This window comes from Bos grunniens, chromosome 9 (genome assembly GCF_055505025.1).
Source record: "Bos grunniens cultivar Pamir isolate PY7600 chromosome 9, Bosgru_T2T1.0, whole genome shotgun sequence".
Taxonomy (NCBI): Eukaryota; Metazoa; Chordata; class Mammalia; order Artiodactyla; family Bovidae; genus Bos; species Bos grunniens.
This window is the reverse complement of record NC_141173.1, coordinates 47,323,701-47,347,298: the sequence shown is the minus strand read 5'-3', so window position 1 is coordinate 47,347,298 and position 23,598 is coordinate 47,323,701. Positions and strand designations below refer to the sequence as shown.

General features: G+C 36.7%; 1 protein-coding gene across 12 annotated transcripts in view; it reads right to left on the bottom strand.

Annotated features, from left to right (window-relative positions):
* Window positions 1–23,598, bottom strand: part of LOC147365924 (uncharacterized) — an 851,918-nt gene that overhangs the window by 109,116 nt on the left and 719,204 nt on the right. For 3 of the 12 annotated variants that reach the window (XR_015133031.1, XR_015133046.1, XR_015133033.1), the window contains one exon: window positions 4,489–6,577. The exons of the other annotated variants lie outside the window; for them this stretch is intronic. The gene's annotated coding sequence lies outside the window, so the exon portion shown is untranslated. Of the gene's footprint in view, window positions 1–4,488; window positions 6,578–23,598 lie in introns of those variants that run through there. 12 annotated transcript variants of the gene reach the window in all.

The window sequence follows — 23,598 nt, the reverse complement described above, 5'->3', positions numbered from 1 at the left end:
CATTATGGTTTTATGCCAGAGGTAGAAAAATTTAGGATAAGTATTGGAAAATGTTGCCTTACAATGCATTTGTGAATTTTTTTTGTTGTACTTTTATTGGTACTGAACACATTATCAGACCATGAAGAATATAATTTTACAAATAAAATTCTGCCCTCACAATGTAGCTTTTATTACTTTAGGACCCCAGAAGCACTATGGTCACTGAGAGAATGGGTCCTAATTGTCACAACAACTAACTCATCAAATCCATAACAGTATTCATTGAAAGAACCGTCAGAAATATTATTAGCTGCATTTTAAAGAAAAAGATGAAATACACAGGAATTAAATAATTTTCCATAATACATAGAAATGAAGATGTGATTTCAACAACAAATGTCTGATTCAAAACTTCTTTCTTTACATATCCTCCCTGTATTCCTCCCCACAATAAGTTCTCTGTGCCTTAGTGCATTTCATTTTGAGATGTCTTGGGGTAGAAAAATAACCATAGGTCTATACCAATCAGGGAGGAATCTGCAACATCTCAATTGTTATCATTGCTTTCATGGGTATATGCAAGTTGTTGTGAGTAAATCAATCTGAGAGATTCTTCCTAGTTCAAAACTTGTATGAGTTTATCTTTATTAATATAGATATATTAAGTGATTCACTAGATTTCAAATCAACATGTGCCAAATATTCTAGTCTGCTGACAAGTTCTTACTGGGAACTTTCTATCATCTGCTAGTTACTCAAATAAGTTTCTTAGATTCTCCAGTCTGAACACTAGCAAACCATCTTGACATTGAAAAGAAATCCTAGGGACTTTATGTACTGGGCTGATACTTATTTTGTATGTTTACCACTTGCTAAATAGTAGAGAATAGATTCTATTATATACATTAAAATACAACAATAAAATAGAGAGAACCATACTTAATTCTGTAGCTATTCTATTTCATGTGACATTGCCAAAAGTTCATAAACATGTTAATTTTCCTGCTTGGAGTATATCAGCCACTACATGTGTGTTGTGTGGGCGCACGTCCATGCGTGTGAAGTCACTTCATTCATGTCTGACTCTCTGTGACCCCATGGACTGTAGCCCACCAGGCTCTGTCCATAGGATTCTCCAGGCAAGAGTACTACTGGATTGGGTTGCCATGCCCTCCAGGGGATCTACCTAACAGAGGGATCTTAATAATTTCCTGTTGCTGCATTGCTTCAGTCATGTCTGACTCTGTGCGACCCCATGGACTGCAGCCTACCAGGCTTCTCCGTCCATGGGATTCTCCAGGCAAGAACACTGGAATGGGTTGCCATTTCCTTCTCCAATGCATGAAAGTGGAAAGTGAAAGTGAAGTCGCTCAGTGTGTCTGACTCTTAGCGACCCCATGGACTGCAGCCTACCAGGCTCTTCTGTCCATGGGATTTTCCAGGCAAGAGTACTGGAGTGGGTTGCCATTGCCTTCTCCCAATAATTTCCTGGTTATAGCCTAAACATCAATTGCCCATGACATTTATCACTGTAAATATCACTTCTCATTAGGTATCAAAGCCTCTTATTACAATCTTGTAACACTCTCTGTGTTCCTTAATAGCATTTATCACAGTGTGTGTGTGTTAGTCACTCAATCATGTCTGACTCTTTACAACCCCGTGGACTGTAACCAGCTAGGCTCTTCTTTCCATGGGATTTTCCAGGCAAGAATACTGGAGTGAGTTGTCATTCCCTTCTCCACAGGATCTTCCAGACCCAGATATCAAACTCAGATCTCCTGCATTGCAGGCGGATTCCTTACCATCTGAGCCATCCGGGAAGCCCTTTTCTGTGTTTGTGTGTTCAAATCCTATTCCCTTCAGTTGACATGTGCATCCATTGTGCCAGGAACTTTATCTTTCCTGCTCAGAGTTATTTTCTCAGAGATGTCTCATAGCCTAAAGCAAAGTACCCATTCAATTATATTTGCAGAAAAATGGACTAATTTGGAGTATTTCTGAAGCACAATCTTGAATTATATATATGAGAAGCTAGTAGGTGGGAGGAAGAAACTAAGATAATAAACCTGATTGTCTCTTCAGGTTCAAGATTTTAATTCAACTTTACCACTTATATTTCATGCATGCTTCAATTTAATGACTCAAACAAGGCTGTAAAGGAAACATCACCATGCTTTTAGAGTTGAGCATGCAGAAGAAAATGTGTTCTATAGTTGTATACATGAAGCCTAGATCTCACCAGAATTATACCAGGACCCCCTTTGAATACAGAGAAAGCATATATCTGTACCTCAAAAATACATTCTCTGTTGAGCATATGAATGATCATTCAGTAAACAGACTCATTTTCGAGGCCTTCCTATGTTTCTGATCAGGAAAGCTTGCATGCACATGCATGCATGCACACACACACAGATTTCTAACAGAGAGTTTTCCTTAACTTTGAATACTTATTTACAGGAAATGAAACTCTACAAACCTCAGGCAAAAGGCCATTTATGTTAGTTTATACCAGATTATTCAAGTAACAATTTTCAGCCAAAGAATGAAGCATCTCCAGTCCTTCTGAAGCCATAATTATCTATTTTCTATTTGTTATCTACCTGTTTCCTCCAAACTAAGGACTTCACCTCAGGCAAATTGTGACATATGTTCCAATATAGAAGCAAAAATTTATGTATCTTATATGACAATTTATGTTAATATACTAAAAATGTAGGAAAGAAGCAACAAATATACTGTTTATTCTTATTTTCTTTTCTCAATTAAGAGGAGGTAATATAAAACTGGAATAATCTGTTACAGTGATATTATGAGAAGTCACAAATAGTAATGTGGAAAGTTTAAATATTATGGAAATGTAATGGATGATAGAAGGTAAAGAAACTTTACAAAGTAATTGATTGCTTGGTTTAAAGGATAATAAGGGTTTACTAGCAGAATTAAGAGTAGAAAGGTAATTCCTGATGCAAGCATAATAACAGCATGAGACATGTTGGAGATTGTCATTGTCTTGCCAAATAATTATTATGGAAATAAAGGATTTTTATTGTGGTTTTAAGTAATTTTTGGAATTGGGAAGTGAAGCCCAGAGAAGAATGAGTAAATACAACTGTACAAAAAAGATCTTCATGACCCAGATATTCATGATGATGTGATCACTAGCCTAGAGCCAGACATCCTGGAATGTGAAATCAAGTGGGCCCTAGAAAGCATCACTATGAACAAAGCTAGTGGAGGTGATGGAATTCCAGTTGAGCTATTCCAAATCCTGAAAGATGATGCTGTGAAAGTGCTGCACTCAGTATGCCAGCAATTTTGGAAAACTCAGCAGTGGCCACAGGACTGGAAAAGGTCAGTTTTCATTCCAATCTCAAAGAAAGGCAATGCCAAAGAATGCTCAAACTACCGCACAATTGCACTCATCTCACACGCTAGTAAAGTAATGCTCAAAATTCTCCAAGCCAGGCTTCAGCAATACGTGAACCGTGAACTTCCAGATGTTCAAGCCGGTTTTAAAAAAGGCAGAGGAACCAGAGATCAAATTGCCAACATTTTCTGGATCATCAAAAAAGCAAGAGAGTTCCAGAAAAACATCTATTTCTGCTTTATTGACTATGCCAAAGCCTTTGACTGTGTGGATCACAATAAACTGTGGAGAACTCTGAAAGAGATGGGAATACCAGACAACCTGACCTGCCTCTTGAGAAACCTGTATGCAGGTCAGGAAGCAACAGTTAGAACTGGACATGGAACAACAGACTGGTCCCAAATAGGAAAAGGAGTACGTCAAGGCTGTATATTGTCACCCTGCTTATTTAACTTATATGCAGAGTGCATCATGAGAAACTCTGGGCTAGAAGTAGCACAAGCTGGAACCAAGATTGCTGGGTGAAATATCAATAACCTCATATATGCAGATGGCACCGCCCTTGTGCAGAAAGTGAAGAACTACTAAAGAGCGTCTTGATGAAAGTGAAAGAGGAGAGTGCAAATGTTGGCTTAAAGCTCAACATTCAGGAAATGAAGATCATGGCATCTGGTCCCATCACTTCATGGCAAATAGATGGGGAAACAGTGGAAACAGTGTCAGACTTTAGTTTTGGGGGCTCCAAAATTACTGCAGATGATGATTGCAGCCATGAAGTTAAAAGTTGCTTACTCCTTGGAAGGAAATTATGACCAACCTAGACAGCATATTAAAAAGAAGAGATATTACTTTGACAGCAAAGGTCCATCTAGTCAAGGCTGTAGTTTTTCCAGTGGTCATGTATGGATGTGAGAGTTGGATTGTGAAGAAAACTGAGTGCCAAAGAATTGATGCTTTTGAACTGTGGTGTTGGAGAAGACTCTTGAGAGTCCCTTGGACTGCAAGGAGATCCAACCAGTCCATCCTAAAGGAGAACAGTCCTGGGTGTTCATTGGAAAGACTGATGCTAAAGCTGACACTCCAATACTTTGGCCACCTCATGAGAAGAGTTGACTTATTGGAAAAGACCCTGATGCTGGGAGGGACTGGGGGCAGGAGGAAAAGGGGACGACAGAGGATGAGATGGCTGGATGGCATCACCAACTCGATGCACATGAGTTTGGGTGAACTCTGGGAGTTGGTAATGGACAGGAGAAGGCCTGGCGTTCTGCAATTCATGGGGTCGCAAAGAGTCGGACACAACTCAGCAACTAAACTGAATTGAACTGAATATAACCTCATGAGTTATGGCCCCAGAGCTTGTTTTCTAATGAATATATGGATTCACTTCTTAGAAAAGCTAAGTTCTAGAAGTAAAGTAAGAAATTCTATTTGAAATATGTTGATTTTGAGGTACCCATACAGTACATCTAACTGGAGCTGTTAACTTATTTGGGTTCTGTACCTGAAATGAAAAATTTATTTAAGGCCTAATGAAATGAGAAAGGTAGCTGAGATGTTCTAAAGAATGCATACATTCTAAGAGCAACTAACAATGCAAAACAATGAGAAATACCTTTTAAGGAGATACCAGTGAAGGAGAGATTAAAAAAAAAAAAAAAAAAAAGGTCACAGAGCCAGAAAAACTGGAGAGTATATTGTTAGGAATGAAAGGAAAGTAAATGTTTAAAAAGTAGAATTTGTCAAGGTTTAATTGAAACCTTCATAAGCTTTTTACATATAGAGATATATAGTAGTTGATTTACATTTTTAATAAAATTTTATCATGTTTCTGATCATATATTAATAGATGCTGCAAGTGAAATGCTGACCTTCATCTTTATAAGTAATAATAAAGGGTAGGTTTGTAACAATATTTAATAACTCCTACCTCAATGTTTCATTTGTCCTTTTATTTAATATTATTAAACTTTATGAACTCTTCAAAAAAAATGAAGTAATTAATCTTTATAACATCCCCTGTAGGTAGATAGCTTCATTATGATAAAAGAAAGAGAACATATATCGGTTAAATGAATATTGCAGTATCAGCACCTTAGCATTTCTGATAATCTTTTCAACCCACAAGGAAAATTACATTTTTCTTTTCATAGTCTTCTTTACATATTAAAATGACCCACATATTCTTACTTATATTTATTCTCTTTTAAGTATTTTGAATGTTGTAATAGAAATCTACAGGTATAAAGACTTTTATTATCTATTTTAAAATAATTTAAATTTTTGTTAATAACAGTTCTTCATTTAAAGTCTTTTGAGTTCCTTATTACTTATGTCTTATCCTAAAATAAAGTGCAAAACATTATAAAATATTTATACTCAAAAGATTTGTAAAAAGTATTTTTAAATGGACTCTAAAATAATCTATGCATGTCTCTGACTTTCATTTTATTTATTGTAACATCTATTTTATCAATTTTGGAACTTTAGGTCAGTTAAGGGAAAATCACCTACAGGATTGAGATTACTCATCTGCATTTTGATTCTACTATTTTCTAATACAAGTGAAACTTTCCCAGGTGTCTTAAGTCATGTTCAACTCTTTATGATCCCATGTACTGTAGACAACCAGGCTCCTTTGTCCATGGGATTTCTCAGGCAAGAATACTGAAGTGAGTCATTATTTCCTTCTCCAGGGAATCTTCCTGATCCAGGGATTGAACTGGCATATCCTGCTTGGTAGATGGATTCTTTAGACTATACACTTTTAAAAACACCTGCCCTTGGCTTCAATGGCATTTTAAACAAAATCTCACCTACAATTTGCAAGACAAAGTAATTCCAGTGTTACATGCTATAAATTACAGTTTCTACTTGCTACACATTTCAATTACTGGTATAGCTGTCTATCTTGACCAGTGCATTTTGGTGATTACCCCTTAAGATTTATTACCACTAACTCTAAGTGTGTAGAAAAAGTCAAATAGTGAAAACAAATCTTTATTTTCAATTAAAGAACATGATCAGACCTACTGGTGTCAAAAAATAGATACATGGAAATGGGATAGTTCTATCTACTTCATTCTTCCAGTAGTCATGTATGGATGTAAGAGTTGGACCATGAAGAAGGCTGAGTGTCAAAGGAGGGATGCATTTGAACTGCGGTGTTGGAGAAGACTCCTGAGAGTCCCTTGGACAGCAAGGAGATCAAACCAGTCAATCCTAAAGGAAATAAACCCAGAATATTCATTAGAATGATTGATGCTAAAGCTTAAGCTCCAGTTCTTTGGCCATTTGATGTGCCGAGCCAACTCATTGGAAAAGCCCCGATCTGGGAAAGTTTGAGGGCAGGAGGAGAAAGGGGCAACAGAGGATAAAATGGTTGAATGGCATGATTGACTCAATGGACATGAGTTTGAGCAAACTCCGAGAGAGTTAAGGACAGGGAGGCCTTGTGTGCTGCAGTCCATGGGGTCATAAAGTCGGACATGCCTTAGCAATTGAACAGCAACAATCCTTAAACATGGAGCTACATCATTACTTCTTATTTATCAATATAATTTCTCCTCCACTTCCCATTTATTGTGTTAAATTGCTGATCCAAATAAGCCTTGATATTTGTATTCAGATGACCAAAATTTAACTGCAATGGAGATTCAGTTCAGTTCAGTTCAGTTCAGTCACTCAGTCATGTCCAACTCTTTGCAACCCCATGAATTGCAGTATGCCAGGCCTCCCTGTCCATCACCAACTCCCGGAGTTCACCCAAACTCATGTCCATTGAGTCAGTGATGCCATCCAGCTACCTCATCCTCTGTCGTCCCCTTCTCCTCCTGCCCTCAATCTTTCCCAGCATCAGGGTCCTTTCAAATGAGTCAGCTCTTCGCATGAGGTGGCCAAAATATTGGAGTTTCAGCTCCAACATCAGTCCTCCCAATGGACACCCAGGACTGGTCTCCTTTAGAATGGACTGGTTGGATCTCCTTGCAGTCCAAGGGATTCTCAACAGTCTTCTCCAACACCACAGTTCAAAAGCATCAATTCTCTGGCTTTCAGCTTTCCTTATAGTCCAACTCTCACATCCATACATGACCACTGGAAAAACCACAGCCTTGATTAGATGGACCTTTGTTGACAAAGTAATGTCTCTGTTTTTAATATGCTGTCTAGGTTGGTCATAACTTTCCTTCCAAGGAGTAAGTGTCTTTTAATTTCATGGCTGTAGTCACCATCTGCAGTGATTTTGGAGCCCAGAGAAATAAAGTCAGCCACTATTTCCCTATCTATTTGCCATTAAGTGATGGGGTTTAACTAATTGATAACAGTTTGCCATAACCAACTGTACTTCTGCTTTTATACTAAAGATTTTTTGTTATTGTTGTCATTTTGGCTATCTTCCTATGATCTTTTTTCCTGTAGTTGCCTCTTTTTATCACATTATCTAAAATCTCATTTATTTCCTCCCACTGATTCTATTAAACCTCTTCTCTTATGTATAGTGATAATATATGACTGCTTGTTAAGAGACCTTTATCAGTTTCAGCTGATAGCTCAAATGTTGAGCAGAACATTTATGGCAACATAAATGCCATAACATAGATGCCAAGTTGACCTCCTTGTAAAAGGAGCTACCTAAAGTGAATTTAGCTCCTCTCAGCCCATGATATCAGAGAAGGCAATGGCACCCAACTCCAGTACTCTTGCCTAGAAAATCCATGGACAGAAGAGCCTTCTAGGCTGTGGTCCAAGGGGTCGCTAAGAGTCGGACACGACTGAGCAACTTCACTTTGACTTTTCACTTTCATGCATTGGAGAAGGAAATGGCAACCCATTCCAGTGTTCTTGCCTGGAGAATCCCAGGGACAGGGGAGCCTGGTGGGCTGCCGTCTATGGGGTCGCACAGAGTCAGACATGACTGAAGTGATGTGAAGTGACTTAGCAGTAGCAGCAGCCCATGATATACCTGAAGAGTCTAAACATTTGTGGCTTAGGATTAAAGAATGTATTTCTTCTAAAATATGTAGACTTATTAACACTTCCCTATCAAATTAAAAACAATTGCTTTCTTCTTCAGATCTAATTAAAGAGATGTCAAAAGTACCACTTACAGAGCTTATCATGTGTCCCTCATACTCTGAAGCTACAATTGATTAAAGTCTCACTGAAGCCCAGGAAACAGGGACCATTTGCTTGAGACAGCTGACCAAAGAGAAACAGATACACGGAGAGCACACTGCTCTTCCCCTGGTGACAAGGGCAAAAATCCACACTGCAAGCCATCTCACAAAAGATTTCACCTCAGAACCCTACCTGGGGAGGGTATGAGGACCCAACAGAGAGTCCTTACATAGTGAAGTATACATAAGAATAACTATACTGTGTTCTATCTTGGAACCAAGCAAATGAAAGGTAAAAACCTAGCAAATGAAAAGGTAAAAATTTCTTGAGAAATATAAAATTCTGGACAGTTGCTGATGCTGAGAAATGATTCCTAAGAGGTCTGATAAACTCTGAGCACAAGCAAAGCTGTCATGCATCCAGTCCAAAGAACTGCACAGGATGGAAGCAGTGGCAGCTCTCCTTCTGTATGGCCTCCAAAAAGCTGGAGCAAGAGTGCAAAAGTGTGCTGGCAGCCATGCACAGTCTGGATGATAAACCTCAGAACCCCACTGATACTCTCAAAGTAACTGACACACACTTTGAGGGGAGCTATTTTCTCCTTGACAGAGTAGTTCACAATTTGGGTACTGAATAAATAAGGAAAGAAAATAACATTATTTATTATTAATAAATAAATAATAATAAAGTGAAACTCTGGGGGAAACTTTATATTTGGACTTTACTTAATATCTAATCTCTTTCACTTTTGCTTCTCCTGAAGACATGATACTCTTGCTTTCCAATAAATTCCCCTATTTGTTTATGTTAGCTCAAAGTCACAGGATTTGCACCTCAGTCAAGAACTCTTTTCTCCATAGTGTTAAGCAATATAAGACAGACTGAATGGAAAAATTTTTACCATTAACTAATTGGTTCATAAAAATATTCTTTTTAATGTCAATTTAATATTGCCTCTCATAAATTGTTTCTCTGCTTCATTTATAAGGAAAATGTTTATACTGAACAGAAATATATTTTCAATAAACTCTAAGAAAAATATCAAGTACCCTAAAATTTTCAGATTATTGACAGTTTAATTAATGTGTAACAAAACTAATCCAGGTAAACTATCATAAATCAGCAAATTAAACTAAGATTTTAATTCAGAAGTTCTAATGATGAGTGCTACAGTTCTTTCTCTACCAACATATTTCCCAATATTCCTCTTTTCTGTCTGTTCCTGAGAGACAAATGTACTTATCTTCTCCCCTTCCTCTCTGGAGGTTTTCACAGTCAGTTTCCTCTCAGACAAAGCACATCAGCTCCCTTGGGAAAGTGATCCTTGATCCCTAAGTAAATCCTAAGCAGAATCTATGCCCTAAGCCACAGGCTGTGTCCTCTAACTTTCCTGCTTAGCCCAAGGGTCTGAAAAAGTTCTAGCCAAGTATGCAGGCTTAAAGAAGACAGTTTCTCTTTTTAAATAATGCTTACAATGTATCTTTATCATTATTACACCAATCACCGTAAACTATACAATCATATTTTTAATCAAGGTACAGAACATACTCCAGTGCAATATGATCTGATGCATGGGTCTCAAGAATGTTACCTTAAAGGGTATTTTCCAAAGATAACTATTTCAAGTTTCATTTAAACTGACTGAACATTTATCACTGAGAAACAAGTTGCTGAATCTTAACATGAGAAGTGAAGCAAAGTCCAAGTCGCTCAGTTGTGTCTGACTCTTTGCAACCCCATGGACTATATAGTTCATGGAATTCTGTAGGCCAGAATACTGGAGTGGGTAGCCTTTCCCTTACCCAGTGGATCTTCCCAACCCAGGAATTGAACCTAGCTCTCCAGCACTGCAGGTGGATTCTTCTCCAACTGAGTCATAAAAAAAGCCCAAGAATACAGGAGTGGGTAGCCTTTCTCTTCTCCAGTGGATCTTCCCAACCCAGGAATTGAACCAGGGTCTCCTGCATTGCAGGCAGATTCTTTACCAACTGAGCTATCAGGGAAGCCTAACATGAGATATGTGTGTTTTCTGGAACAGTTCTGTTGTATTTGTAAAGCTTTTATTCAGAGGCCACAATTTGGTATTTGTCATTAACATCTCAAGACTGTTCTGATTTCTGTTTCCCCAGTTCAGACTTTCTCAAGCATTTTCCAATGATTTTCTGCTTCACTTCAAAGGTCACAGAAAAAGGAGACTTGTAGCACACCAGTTTCTGAGAGTAAGATTCTGGCATTCAAATTATTTTTGGCAAAAAATTTAAGGGTTCCTTTCTGAGTCTCATGAACACTCACAGGCAAACTGATGCATAATTATAAATTCCCAATGGGAGAGGATTGGGTAATTCCATACTCAAACTATAGTCTAGAAGAAAATTGTAGTAAAAGCTGGAAGGACTTGTGAAAGTACACAGAGTCATCTTTATACTTAGTGTACCTGGGAAGGATTGAGGATCTCCCCTAAGCCTTGCAAGCCCAGAACTCACCCAGAACTAACTAATTTTGTATATTTTTGAGAATTATTATTCTCTATAAATATTCAGATTATATAAAATTAATATATGATACTCAAATTGTACTTAAGTATCTTGTATTATATAGTATCTTACTGCTTTCTGTATGAAACTGAGTTTATAATTAACCTCTAGTGTGGCATCTAGTGACCATCATTCTCCTAAGATTCCATTTTATGTTTTCAGCACCATCTTCAGCTCACCATTTCAGCCAAGAGTCAGATCAGTCTGTCAGCATAAATAAAAATTATAAAGATAACCAATTCCTCTACTGTACCAAGAAGACTTTCTAAAACAATTTATTAATGCAGTGCTTTTAAACTCTGAGTGAAGATACAAGGAGATTTGTTGTTGTGTTTGGCCTTAATTTCTAATCTAGAGCAAACAATAAAAGTGAATTATTATAAAATTAAAAGCACATGAAACATGATGCCAATTTTTTTTTTACCTAAAATTACTCCATTCAATTGTATATTATTTTTAACACACACACTTTCTATTTCTAGAAATATAAACTGCAGACTGACAGTTTTTAGATCAATACTGGTCCTGAGACCAACTATAAATAGTATTCTCACAAAGGAAGTTTAGAGATAATTTCAGGGAGGTGAGAACTACTAAGCATAACATTTAAGAACTCTAAGGTCACCTATTCACAGTAATTTTAAAATGAAATGTTTTGTTTTGCTAGACAGTTTTATCTCATTTTCTTGGATCTAAGTATGGATGTGAGAGTTGAATTGTGAAGAAAACTGAGTACCAAAGAATTGATGCTTTTGAACTGTGGTGTTGGAGAAGACTCTTGAGAGTCCCTTGGACTGCAAGGAGATCCAACCAGTCCATCCTAAAGGAGATCAGTCCTGGGTGTTCATTGGAAGGACTGATGCTAAAGCTGAAACTCCAATACTTTGGCCAACTCACGTGAAGAGTTGACTCATTGGAAAAGACTCTGATGCTGGGAAGGATTGGGGGCAGGAGAAGAAGGGGACGACAGAGGATGAGATGGCTGGATGGCATCACTGACTCAATGGATGTGAGCCTCGGTGAACTCCGGGAGTTGGTGATGGACAGGGAGGCCTGGTTGTGCTGCAATTCATGGGGTTGCAAAGAGTCAGACATGACGGAGAGACTGAACTGACTGACTGACCAAGACTTATTTTATTCAGGAAATGAAGATCACTTAATAGAAAAATTCATTCTTACATTAGAATTAAATAAATTGAAAACAGGCTCATTACATGAGATTTTATTCATTGGTGTACTGGGGTCCCAAAGAGTAGGACACGACTGAACAACTAAGCGTAGCACACATCTTTTATATGCCTTTGCTTCACTCTGGTAACTTTGCCTGGAGTTCCTTTTCCTCAGCTGATAATTTTCCAGAAACTATAAAACCCGACAACCTACAATATCCAGTTCAATTGCTAACATCTTCATAAATAATATTTCTCTATTTCTAAAGCTCCTTCCCAAGTCTTATTCTGTGGTATACAGCTTATAGTGAGCCAAGTGTGTGATGAATTTTACTTTTAAAAAGCTGTGCCATCCAGGGGAAGTTTGCAACTTATTCAGGTTCCTATTCATAGTCTTTGACAGTGTGGATCACAATAAACTGTGGAAAATTCTGAAAGAGATGGGAATATCAGACCACCTGACTTGCCTCCTAAGAAATCTGTATGCAGGTCAAGAAGCAACAGTTTGAACCAGACATGGAGCAACAGACTGGTTCCAAATCAGGAAAGGAGTACATTAGGCTGTATATTGTCACCCTGCTTATTTAACTTATATACAAAGTACATCATGCAAAATGCCGGTCTGGATGAAGCACAAGCTAGAATCAAGATTGCCAGGAGAAATATCAATAACCTCAGATATACAGATGACACCACCCTTATGGCAAAAAGTGAAGAAGAATTAAAGAGCCTCTTGATGAAAGTGAAAGAGGAGAGTGAAAAGCTGGGTTAAACTCAACATTCAGAAAACTAAGATCATGGCATCTGGTCCTCACTTCATGACAAATAGATGGGGAAATAATGGAAACAGTGAGAGACTTTATTTTGGGGGGCACAAAAATCACTGCAGATGGTGACTATAGCCATGAAACTAAAAGACGCTTGCTCTTTGGAAGAAAAGCTATGACCAACCTGGACAGCATATTAAAAAGCAGAGACATTACTTTACCAACAAAGGTCTGTCTAGTCAAAGCTATGGTTTTTCCAGTAGTCATGTATGGATGTGAGAGTTAGTTGGACTATAAAGAAGGCTGAGTGCCAAAAAACTGATGCTTTTGAAATGCGGTGTTGTAGTTTCATTCTTTTACAAGTGGTTGACCAGATTTCCCAGCACCACTTGTTAAAGAGATTGTCTTTAATCCATTGTATATTCTTGCCTCCTTTGTCAAAGATAAGGTGTCCATATGTGTGTGGATTTATCTCTGGGCTTTCTATTTTGTTCCATTGATCTATATTTCTGTCTTTGTGCCAGTACCATACTGTCTTGATAACTGTGGCTTTGTAGTAGAGCCTGAAGTCAGGTAGGTTGATTCCTCCAGTTCCATTCTTCTTTCTCAAGATAGCTTTGGCTATTCGAGGTTTTTTGTATTTCCATACAAATTGTGAAATTATTTGTTCTAGCTCTGTGAAGAATACCGTTGGTAGCTTGATAGGGATTGCATTGAATCTATAAATTGCTTTGGGTAGTATACTCATTTTCACTATACTGATTCTTCCAATCCATGAACATGGTATATTTCTCCATCTATTAGTGTCTAACACCATACACAAAAATAAACTCAAAATGGATTAAAGATCTAAACGTAAGACCAGAAACTATAAAACTCCAAGAGGAGAACATAGGCAAAACACTTTCTGACATACATCACAGCAGGATCCTCTATGACCCACCTCCCAGAATATTGGAAATTAAAGCAAAGATAAACAAACGGGACCTAATTAAACTTAAAAGCTTCTGCACATCAAAGGAAACTATTAGCAAGGTGAAAAGGCAGCCTTCAGAATGGGAGAAAATAATAGCAAGTGAAGCAACTGACAAACAACTAATCTCAAAAATATACAAGCAACTCCTACAGCTCAACTCCAGAAAAATAAAGGACCCAATCAAAATATGGGCCAAAGAACTAAATAGACATTTCTTCAAAGAAGGCATACAGATGGCTAACAAACACATGAAAAGATGTTCAACATCACTCATTATCAGAGAAATGCAAATCAAAACCACTATGAGGTACCACTTCACACCAGTCAGAATGGCTGCGATCCAATAGTCTACAAGCAATAAATGCTGGAGAGGGTGTGGAGAAAAGGGAACTCTCTTACACTGTTGGTGGGAATGCAAACTAGTACAGCCACTATGGAGAACAGTGTAGAGATTCCTTAAAAAACTGGAAATAGAACTGCCTTATGATCTAGCAATCCCACTGCTGGGCATACACACTGAGGAAACCAGAAGGGAAAGAGACACATGTACCCCAATGTTCATCGCAGCACTGTTTATAATAGCCAGGACATGGAAGCAACCTAGATGTCCATCCAGCAGATGAATGGATAAGAAAGCAGTGGTACATATACACAGTGGAGTATTACTCAGCCATTAAAAAGAATACATTTGAATCATTTCTAATGAGGTGGATGAAACTGGAGCCTATTATACAGAGTGAAGTAAGCCAGAAAGAAAAACACCAATATAGTATACTAATGCATATATATGGAATTTAGAAAGATGGTAACAATAACCCTGTGTACGAGACAGCAAAAGAGACACTGATGTATAGAACTGTCTTATGGACTCTGTGGGAGAGGGAGAGGGTGGGATGATTTGGGAGAATGGCATTGAAACATATATAATATCATGTATGAAACGAGTTGCCAGTCCAGGTTCGATGCACGATACTGGATGCTTGGGGCTGGTGCACTGGGACAACCCAGAGGGATGGTATGGGGAGGGAGGAGGGAGGAGGGTTCAGGATGGGGAACACATGTATACCTGTGGTGGATTCATTTTGATATTTGGCAAAACTAATACAATTTTGTAAAGTTTAAAAATAAAATAAAATTTTTTAAAAAAAGTAAAAAAAAAAAAAAAAAGAAAAGAAATGCGGTGTTAGAGAAGACTCCTGAGAGCCTCTTGACTTCACGGAGATCCAACCAGTCAATACTAAAGGAAATCAGTCCTGAGTATTCATTGTAAGGACTGATGTTGAAGCTGAAACTCCAATACTTTGACAACCTGATGCAAAGAACTGACTCATTTGAAAAGACCCTGATGCTGGAAAAGATTGAAGGCAGGAGGAGAAGGGGACAACAGAGGATGAGATGGTTGGATGGCATTACCAATTCAATGGACATGAGTTTGAGTAGGCTCCAGGGGTTGGTGATGGACAGGGAAGCCTGGAGTGCTGCATCCATGGGTTTGCAAAGAGTCGGACATGACTGAGCAACTGAACTGAACTGAACTGAACTGATTCACTGTAATTTTTTTTTTTCCTTACAACTTCCTATTATTTTTATTCTCTATACTTCTCATATGTACTAATTTAATGTTTGAATTTTTAATCTGTGTCCTGAAATAAACTGTAAAGTTTGTGACATCAAGTACCTTTTCTACCTTTTTAGCATTCTACTAAATGTAAGAATAATGTAATAATAATTACAAATGTAGGCAAATGTAATAATAATAATAAAGGCTGTATATTAGACATTATTCTAGACCATTTAGTCTACCAATACAATGACGAGTCTATAATTTTATCTCCATTTGCTCATGAGGAACTAAAATACCATTTTTATTAACTTACCCAAAGTATGACAGTTACTTTACTAATTAAGAGGCTGATAGTCAGAGGTATGTTTTCAGAGAATGTAAAATTAAGCCTGTATCTTATTTATCTCTCATGACACACATATAGTAGATGATTAATACATATTTATGAATAATGAATCATTTATAGACAAGTACTGATTATCTTCTAGTTAAGATAATCTGTATTTCCAAAGACACAAACATTGTTTTTCAAATAACAACTTACAAATTAAAATTACAAGTATGATTATTTGTAAAAATTTAACATATTTTCAGAAAAACAAGTAGATTATTACTAATATAGATTTAATATTTAGGAAGTAACATATTTTTGGTTCACAAAGGACTAAAAGGTAAAAGAAAAGCTGCTTATCAATTTGTAGTAAAGTAGTACCAATACAATAAGACTTTTAAAATGGATTTCTATTGGTCATTTCATTGAATAGATCAGTTAAGCTGTCATTGTTATGTAAAGCTCAGCTAAATAAAACTTTTGAAAAATAGTAACTGTAAGACAAAATTACAGTTTGAAAACCTTTGACATGTATAAAAATTAGTATAATAAAAAGACAATAAGTTGTTTATGAACAGAATACCACTTACTGAAAGCTTTAAAGATAATTTTTATAAAGACCCTAAATATGCTTTGATTCAGTGCACCATTCAGTGTCTCTGAAATAGGAAATAGTTTTTTTAATCAATAAATGTGTGCCAACTTCTATCAATATACTTAAGCAAAAAATAAGAAAACAACAACAACATTGCCTTTTTTTTTTTTTTCTAATAGCACTAACCAGGAATAATAGATGGAGAAGGCAATGGCACCCTACTCCCGTATTCTTGCCTGGAAAATCCCATGGATGGAGGAGCCTGGTGGGCTACAGTCCATGGGGTCGCTGAGTCGGACACGACTGAGCAATTTCACTTTCACTTTTCACTTTCATGCATTGGAGAAGGAAATGGCAACCACTCCAGTGTTCTTGCCTTGAGAATCCCAGGGACGGAGGAGCCTGGTGGGCTGCCATCTATGGGGTCGCACAGAGTCGGACACAACTGAAGTGACTCAGCAGCAGCAGGAATAATAGATAGCTCAAATATCATTCAAAAAGTGTGCAGATAGAGTTTCTAGAAAGAATAATGAACTTAAATTCCAGAGAGGCTCACTGTCAGTTCAGGTTCAGACTGAAGGTTTACATTCTGGGGTCATTTATATATTTCCAGAAAGAAAGGCAGGAGAGTCATAAACAATTGAAAAGGATGTGATGTTATCAATAATATGAATTAATATGAGTGAGCTTAATGCTGAAAAGATCATCAGTAGTTTCTGCCCTAATTCAGAATGTTTAGGACTGGATTTTACTCCGTAAATCAAAAGGCAAACAGTACAAAAATAATGGCTATTTAGGAGAAAAGGGAAGCAATAGGTCAAATTATCCAATATAAGTGTAATCTTACATGAGACTAAACATGACTGGGGCAAATTTTGAGGAAAATATATGTAGAATCTTATAGCTGTTCTCCTAAGGTTATCAAAACGATACTCACTCACTGCCATTCACACACACACACACACACACAGCTAAATATTCTATTTTCTTTAGTTCTTTAGAATATTTATTCAAAATTAGAAAACATAATAATTAGGAAAGCAAACAGTGGAACCTAATCTTGAAAATTAGGCAGTTATTATTTCATTCTTATTGACTTATAATAAGACATATTTTAATATAGCTCTTAGGGATTTTATTTGCATGAAAGGACTGCACTGCACAATGAAATTTTTTGTCTCAACTTCATCTAACTCTTCTAGTCCTGGAAGAATGCTGGAGTTTAGATGGCGTCTTCATGTGACTTCAATTTATCTTAAGAATTAATTTAATAAATTTAAGCACACTTAAATATCTGCACAGAAAACAGTTGCTAAAGGTATTTTACAAGGAAGTTTGACCAAAAATCATCAGTTCAATAACCTAGCAATTTACTTTCAAGATTTTATCTCAGTCTTCTGATTAAAAACACACACACACACACACACACACACATAGACTACAATGAAATTGATTGCTTTTATGATTGTAGGATCAGAGAAGGAGCTTTTTTTTCTTGGCACTGCCATCTCCTTGAATTATATAGGAATGCTTGTGGAATAGAATTATAGTCCTCTAACTTGGAGACAGCTAGTCATAAATTATTAGATCATTATTAGAAAGTCAGTCTGGATCAACCCATGTCAAAGAAGATGGAGTAGCTTTCAAGATGCTGCACTAAGAAGAGCTACAGGGACAACAACAAATTTGTTTACTGTTAGATAGAAATCGGCATGTTTACCCTGATTATTACTTGTTAGAATTAATTATAGCAGACATATCAAATAAACAGGGAATGGGCTTTTCAAATGCATTAAATATAGGTTAGCTGTATTATAATTGTAATGAAATAAATTTGTTATTGGCCAATTAAAAGGTTTCCCAGTGATTATTCTAATAAGGTAGGTTGTAAAAATAGTCATAAGCTCATAAATGTCATTCAGTTGTTCAGTTGTAATAGAGTTATTCAAAATGTAAAGCTATATACAAAGAATTCCAAGTGATATAATTTAAAAATCTGAGAGAAAAATATGCATATGGTGATATTAAGCAATACTGAAGAAACTGATTCTTGAAAGGATTAATAGAATTTATAAATGATACTGTCACTTGACAAAGATAGAATTCAAATGACAGTAATAACAGAATAGAATGAAAGCTAAAACGTCAATAAGACAAACAGTTTGTAATATATACTACATTGCAAAAAATTTTGGTGATAGTTTTCCAAGTCAACATGGATCCCTTTAGTGCCAAAATTATATATATGTATAAAAAGTAATAGCAAAAAAACACTGAAAGATATCATAAAATAAAACATAACATACTAAAAGAATGCTTAAACAGAAAAATCTGCATAATTTTGATCAGGATCACTAAAACAATAAATTTGGGAAAAAAGTACCAACTTTTAAAGATGAAATACCATAGCTATTGTGTTTACTAGGTTTATTTTATGATTATTATTAAGATTATGATATTATTGCTCTTTTTAAATGTTCTTAGACTTTGATATTGATGCAAATTCTTTAACTTTAGCCTGGTCAATATGCCATTGGACATATTTTGCTTCCTGGATCAAAGTAATATGGTTTTAACTTTTTAGAACTCACAATTTATATTCCTCCAACAAAAATTTTTGAAAAATGGAAAATAAATGGCAAGCTCAGTTATATTAATAAAAGATAAATGTATGCAAAACTTCTATAGTTTTATTAGTTCATTCATCAAAATATTTTTTGAGAAACATCTAAAAATCAGACAGTGCTGTCTGGGGAGGACTAACAAATAGCTGTGAAAAGAAGAGAAGGGAAAAGCAAAGGAGAAAAGGAAAGATATAAACATCTGAATGCAGAGTTCCAAAGAATAGCAAGAAGAGATAAGAAAGCCTTCCTCAGCGATCAATGCAAATAAATAGAGGAAAACAACAGAATGGGAAAGATTAGAGATCTCTTCAAGAAAATTAGAGATACCAAGGGAACATTTCATGCAAAGATGGGCTCGATAAAGGACAGAAATCGTATGGACCTAACAGAAGCAGAAGATATTAAGAAGAGGTGGCAAGAATACACAGAAGAACTACACAAAAAAGAGCTTCACGACCCAGATTATTATGATGATGTGATCACTGACCTAGAGCCAGACATCCTGGAATGTGAAATCAAGTGGGCCTTAGAAAGCATCACTATGAACAAAGCTAGTGGAGGTGATGGAATTCCAGTTGAGCTATTTCAAATCCTGGAAGATGATGCTGTGAAAATGCTGCACTCAATATGCCAGCAAATCTGGAAAACTCAGCAGTGGCTACAGGACTGGAAAAGGTCAGTTTTCATTCCAATCCCAAAGAAAGGCAATGCCAAAGAATGCTCAACTGCACAATTACACTCATCTCACACACTAGTAAAGTAATGCTCACAATTCTCCAAGCCAGGCTTCAACAATAGCTGAACTGTGAAATTCCTGATGTTCAAGCTGGTTTTAGAAAAGGCAGAGGAACCAGAGACCAAATTGCCAACATCTGCTGGATCATGGAAAAAGCAAGAGAGTTCCAGAAAAACATCTATTTCTGCTTTATTGACTATGCCAGAGCCTTTGACTGTGTGGATCACAATAAACTGTGGAAAATTCTGAAAGAGATGGGAATACCAGACCACCTGACCTGCCTCTTGAGAAATCTGTATGCAGGTCAGGAAGCAACAGTTAGAACTGGATATGGAACAACAGACTGGTTCCAAATAGGAAAAGGAGTACGTCAAGGATGTATATTGTCACCCTGCTTATTTAACTTCTATGCAGGGTACATCATGAGAAATGCTGGACTGGAAGAAGCACAAGCTGGAATCAAGATTGCCGGGAGAAATATCAATAACCTCAGATATGAAGATGACACCACCCTTATGGGAGAAAGTGAAGAGGAACTAAAAAGCCTCTTGATGAAGGTGAAAGTGGAGAATGAAAAAGTTGGCTTAAAGCTCAACATTCAGAAAAAGAAGATCATGGCATCTGGTCCCATCACTTCACGGAAAATAGATGGGGAAACAGTGAAAACAGTGGCAGACTTTATTTTAGGGGGCTCCAAAATCACTGCAGATGGTGACTGCAGCCATGAAATTCAAAGACGCTTACTCCTTGGAAGGAAAGTTATGACCAACCTAGATAGCATATTCAAAAGCAAAGACATTACTTTGCCAACAAAGGTCCGTCTAGTCAAGGCTATGGCTTTTCCTGTAGTCATGTATGGATGTGAGAGTTGGACTGTGAAGGAGGCTGAGTGCCGAAGAATTGATGCTTTTGAAGTGTGGTGTTGGAGAAGACTCTTGAGAGTCCCTTGGACTGCAAGGTGATCCAACCTGTCCATTCTGAAGGAGATCAGCCCTAGGATTTCTTTGGAAGGAATAATGTTAAAGCTGAAACTCCAGTACTTTGGCCATCTCATGTGAAGAGTTGACTCATTGGAAAAGACTCTGATGCTGGGAGGGATTGGAGGCAGGAGGAGAAGGGGACGACAGAGGATGAGATGGCTGGATGGCATCACTGACTCGATGGACAAGAGTCTGAGTGAACTCCGGGAGTTGGTGATGGACAGGGAGGCCTAGCGTGCTGTGATTCATGGGATCGCAAGGAGTTGGACACGGCTGAGCGACTGAACTGAAGTGATAGTAATGAACAAAACTGACAGGTTCTTAGGGCACTTAACTGAATGTAGAACTAAAACGGCAATGAAGGTGGCCCAGATGATGAGATGTGTATGAGCCAAGACAGAAAATTACAGTGGAAATATGATGAATAAATAAGATATTACTGCATAAAGAAGTTGAGCCTCATCATACAACCTTAAGGAAATGAAAATGCATTCCAAAGAAATTGATATCATGTAGTTTAAAAAATCATGGTAGTATTTTGAAGAAAATCATACAATCTTTTTTATTAATTTTTATAGCAACAAACTAAGTAATGTAGATAAAAGCATGAAAGATGTTACCAATGATTTGTATTATTATAGGCAAATTGATGACAGCTAACCCTCTATGGTCTAGAAATTTATAAGCATTTCCAAATTATTCATTTCCACAATAATGGAGCTAATAATGAATAAATAAAAACAGACAGTGGATTTTGGAGTAAAGTGTAAATAGTAAAAGATACTGCTAATAAAAGTAAAAACATAAATAATAAAAGTAAATGTTACTAGCTGCATGCCATTAAGTACTATATTAAATCACTAAAACATAGAGTGTTTCTTATCTAAATTAATGTTCTTTAAATAAGATATTTACGAAGCTGGATTTACATCTGGATTTTCACAGGAGCAGTAGGTAAGGGAGGGAGTTTTAAAGAAATAACGTATTGATGCTCACCTTACAAATATATTCCATTTTTAAAACAGATATACTTGAGAATTTGCCAACATTTCATGTAGCTCTCAGCCTAGTTCTCTTTTTTCATCTTACTTTTCACAAGCTGCCTTCTCCCACTACTACAAAAGAACGTAGTTACTAGAACACTTCTGAATCTTAGATGAATACATTGCCTCAAGGTGTGAAAACATCCAGGTACTTATCAGAGGAATATTCTCAAAATTTTAACTTTTTCATCCCTTTATTGTCAAAGAATGAGTGACATCGAAGAGTGAAGTCACTTGAAACAAAAACAAACAGAGCATCCTCAGAAACAATGCAGGTAGAGGTGCCTCAGTCACTCATCTTAGATGCAGAAGATAGAGGTGCGGGTGTGAGTGGGATGCATATTAACATGCTAATTTGAACTGAAAACCAAAGTCAATCTTTCATTTCTAACCAGATGATTTGACTGACAGATTTGATAATAAAAACTGACCTTTTCTTGTCAGTTCTCACAAAAGTTTATTAAAACAGGTGGTTTATTGCCCAAAAATACTGCATTTTTATGCTGTACTGTAATTAACAACATGTCAGTTTTTCAACCTTTTCTGTTGACTTGGGGATAAAGTAAGGTTTTCTAAATAAAATACTTAGAAAGAAAATTAACATTCAGTTTATTAGTACATAGATTGTGTGCATGTGTGTGTGTATATATATAGATATTATTCATTTCAGAAAAGTCTGAAAAGAAACATTAGATTTTTGTCCTGTGAAGAAAGATAGTCCACCTTTATTAAACATTTTCCTTAGAAAAAATAAGTAAACCTAAAAAATCTGAGAAGATAAAGGGAATAAGGTCAGGAAGGTGGTGAATTATAAACTTTATAAATATATAGTAATATAATATCCCTTATTTTGATTTAAATTATTCAGCATCTTTATCACATCATCTACAACAAAGAGTGGTATTATGCTTCAAAATATTCTTCTCACTCAAAGCCGGTACACTGGGACAACCCTGAGGGATGGGATGCAGAGGAAGGTGGGAGGGGGGTTCAGGATGGGGGACACATGTACACCCATGGCTGACTCATGTTAGTATATGGCAAAAACCACAACAGTATTGTAAAGTAATTAGCCTCCAATTAAAATTAATTAATTAATTAAAAAATATTCTTCTCAGAGTCGTTGGCTTATCTTTTATTTTGAACTTCATATTATCTGGGTCCACATTACACATGCTTATACATTCCTTAGTTTTGGCACAAAGGTTTTTATATCACAGTATTGTGAAACTCATTGAGCTTTAAAGTTTTGAAAGATGTTTCGTATATATGTAATAAACATGTATCACTATTTTAAAAAAGAAAAAAAAAAACCTGCCACAAACAGCTGAAAACCACAGCCATTCTAATTTATCTCACAGATTTTGTAGGTCATAAGGGCAGAGCTGAGCTGTGAGATTATTCTGTTCCTCATGTACCCAGCTGCTGGATGGACTGGTCTGAACAAACCAAGAGGTATCATATGCCTGGAGATGGATAGAAGGCTGTGCTTAGCTGGTCTGGTGACTAGCATGCTGCCTTAAGATAAAGGGGCTTTGTACATGACAGCCAATTGTCCCCAGAGTGAGAGTTCCAAGTAATCAGGTGGAAGCTATTTGGCCTTTTATGACCTAGCCCCAGAAGTAATACAGCATACACTACTGGTTGATGTATTCATGAACTCTCCTAGCTTTGAGAAAAGATCTAGATGGGAAGAATGGTAGAATATCTTTTTAAAAACAGCTATTTTGGGTGAAAATTATATGAAGTTCAACAATCTTTTTAAATTCAGATTCTTTTGCCTGTTCAAACTGAATACAAATAAAA